General features: G+C 45.8%; 1 protein-coding gene across 3 annotated transcripts in view; it reads left to right on the forward strand.

Moving 5' to 3' along the window:
- The first annotated feature begins 6 nt into the window (after positions 1-6).
- INTS12 (integrator complex subunit 12) overlaps positions 7-3,390 on the forward strand; it is a 23,195-nt gene continuing 19,811 nt past the window's right edge. The window contains exon 1 of one of the 3 annotated variants that reach the window (XM_014544753.1): positions 7-308. The gene's annotated coding sequence lies outside the window, so the exon portion shown is untranslated. Of the gene's footprint in view, positions 309-993; positions 1,259-3,390 lie in introns of those variants that run through there. The other 2 variants (XM_014544751.1, XM_014544754.1) reach the window with 2 other exon arrangements.

Consider the following 3,390-nt stretch of genomic DNA (forward strand, 5'->3'; position numbering starts at 1 on the left):
AGTTGCCAGGAAGCACCAGCGACCGACAGAAGACTGTGTATCCGGGGGAACAGCGGTCCGCCAGCCGCCATTCATAATCCGGCGGACCGGAAGAAGTGACGTCACTTCCTCCCGTGGCACAGCCAAAACGCTTCCCCCTCGATGGTGCCCCGGGAACCTTTGTTCCCCGCTGTCGGAGAGCCCAGTGCCGGAACCAGTTCGGAAGGCTCCACGGGGAAAGGACGGAGTAGCGGGGCGGAGTGGTGAGTGGTGACGGGTGACCCCTCCCAGCCGCCTCGGGGAGGCTCGAGACCTCCGCGAGGGAAGAGGTGGGAGAGGAGTTCCCTGGTGGTCTCAGTCTCCGAGAAACCTAATTTGCGGGGGATCGCGCGCCCCCGGCTGCCGCTGTCCCCCGTCAGCGGTGTTGGGGCGGGGGTAGAATGCGCGCGGGCGGAGGGCGCGGCCCGCAGGCTCAGCCCTGGGAACCCGGTCTCGAACCTCCCTCCGAGGGTTTTGGTGACTTGACTTTCCCGCTCCCTCGGCCCGTGGCTCTCGTCTTCTCTGGGGCGCCCTCTCAAGATCCTTCCCCGGTGCTAGGCCTTGGGAGTGCCGGGCGTTGAGCAGAGGACTGACATTCCCACTGAGCGCCCGCTGTCGCTCTCAGGCTCTCTGCCCCTTGGCTGTTGGGGGGTCTATGCCCTCCCGCCTTCCTAGATGCGCTCCTAAGGTATCGATGTAGCCCAGGGCCGAGAACTCAGCGGGGGGATCAAAAGGGCAGCACCTTTAACAAGGACATGTATTCATTGGAAAGGGGTGCACCTAGCAGAGGCAGCGAGGGCAAAGCTTTCTCGAGCCATTGTGAGAGGGCAGCCCTAACGTTGCACTCTTGCTGGGTGGGTTTGAGTGAAGGCATGCACCTGCAGATGATCAGCTTTGGGCTTAAGAGCGCCCTGTAGGGTGGGAGAGGCGATCCAGGAGAGAGTATGTGGTTACTAGTCTATGTGCAGGTCCAGTTTAGGTGGGAGAGGTCACAGAAGCCCTAGAAGGTGTTATTTCAACAAAAACGTAGTAGTTCGTGCAATAAAGATATTTGAGTACCTATCAGGTACCAAGCACTAGGTGTATAACCGTGAATTAAAAAAAAAAAAAAAAAAAAAGGTCCCTGCTCCCATGGAGTTTACAGTCCAGTGAGTGGGATTAATGAATTGAAGCCAGATGAAGGATTGGGAAGAGGGTATTGCAGATAGAAACATTGTACAAGTCCCCAGTCGTGAAGAAGGTATTTTAGTTTCACTTTTACTTTATTGATATTTAGGGTGTGGTTTTTTTTTCCGGGGGGGGGCAGGGGTGTAGTGATAGGTTTGAGGGTTTGTTGTTGTTGTGAAGGGACTTTGGAAATGATTAGAATTGAGTAGGAGAGAAAAGGCCATTACACTTGACTTTGATCGCTTACTAATTCTGTAGCCATTATTTTGTGGTACTTTGCAAAGTAAATATAAACTCTCCACTTAAAGTACTCTGAGTTGTATAGAGAGTATAACGAGGTTTTTGGGGGGGTTTTTGGTGCCTTTTTTGGGGGGGGGGGTATAGTTCAAGTTAGAAAGTCCCAGTACCATGATAAAGCACTAAAAGACATACTAGGAGGGAGAGATTATTGGTTGTATTGGGGGCGGAGAAGGACACACCAACTGTGAGTATAGTCCTCATGAGAAGTTGTGTTTGAATTGGGTTTTCAAAGGATTTGGAGATCAAAACTGGTTAAAAAGCTTTCCGGGCAGGGAAAAATGGGAAGTGGCGAGGCCAGTTAGTGGCTCTGTTGTCAGGAAGATCAAGATGAAGAATTAAACTTTTTTCGCTAGTCAAGAATCTTCTTAAATGCTAGGCCAAGAAATTGGGCTTTATGTTGAAGGCAGTGGGAAGCCTTAATTTTTGAGGAAGAAAAAAAATTTAATAAAAAATATGTTTTGGGAACATTAATATGGTGAAAATATTGAAGTCAAGGAGAATACTACATTATTGTTGTAGTACAAAAAAAAAAAAGCTAGCAAAGACCCGAATTTGAGTAGCAGCAGAAGTGAAAAACAGAGAAAATATGAGAAATGTTACAGAGTCAGAATCCACAGGAAAGGACTGCTGATTATTTGTATATAAGGAGCAGGGGGGAGGACTCAAGAGAGAGATTTAGGCCTCAGACCTGAGTAATGGAGAGGTGTGTCATTTACTGAAAGAAATTGCAGGACGATAAACTTTTGGGAAAGGTATTCATAATCTGAATTTTAGTCATCACTGAATTTGAGATACTATTAGGGTAAGCAGGCAGACATTTCTATGAAGCAATTGGAAATGTGAAATTTGAGTTTAAGAAAGATTGAAGTAGAGGAAAACACGAAATCATCTGCCTAGAGATGATAGTTGGAAACATGATATACAGGGGTGGGCAAAAGTAGGTTTATAGTTGTGAGTACATGAGAGTTAAAGCTAGTGCAATAATCATCACCTACCTGTCTTTTTCCATATGAACAACTATAAGCCTACTTTTGCCCACCCCTGTACATACAATTGCCAAGGAAGAAATCGGTTCCAGAACTAATGAAGATGGACAAGGACAGATACTTGTGCAACACCAAGAGAAACAAGAGTGAGAAGATAAGCCAGAGAACGAGTTGTCAGAGATAGAAGAGGAAAGCCAGGAAAGCTGAATATAATAGAACTCAAGGAGGAGAAGGTTTTTTGAACGAGGAAGTAGATAACATATTCACTTGGTCAGCATTTACTGAGTACCAGCTATATGTCAGGCACAATGCTAGACATACCTTTACAGCAGTAGGTAAGACCAATCTAGTGTTGACCCTCATGGCATTGACATTCTAGTGAGGGTGACAAACCCGTTTACATAATTAACAATGTAGTAGCTATTATAAATAAGTACAGGATGTTTTGGGACCAGTAAGAATATGTGCAGAAATTGAGACTTGAAGAATGAATAAGATGGGGGATGGGACACTCTACTAAAGTGCTGAGGTAAAAAAGATATGTTTAAAGATTTGAAATACCGGTAAGTCATGTGGATACAACAGAGTGGGAATAGCTTGAGGTACTAGGTAACATTTAATGAGCATGTGCTCTGTGCCAGGTACTGTCATAACTGCTTTACATGTGCTATCAGATCACATAGCACATTGGAGACCTTGTTAAGAATCTTGTTCTTTAAACTTTGGACAGTGAGAAGTTTAACGAGCATTTTAAGCAAGTGAGTGATATGAAATGATTTGGAGGGGACAAGAGTGGTTGTGGGAAGAGTGATTACTAGTAAGCTATTGCTATGGGGTTGATAATTGATGGAGATGGTAGCTTGGTCTCTAGGGTGGTGGTAATAAGGGTTGATGAATTTAAGATGTACTTAAGGTTTGG

The sequence above is a fragment of the Myotis brandtii genome, unplaced genomic scaffold (genome assembly GCF_000412655.1).
Source record: "Myotis brandtii unplaced genomic scaffold, ASM41265v1 scaffold38, whole genome shotgun sequence".
Classification (NCBI taxonomy): domain Eukaryota; kingdom Metazoa; phylum Chordata; class Mammalia; order Chiroptera; family Vespertilionidae; genus Myotis; species Myotis brandtii.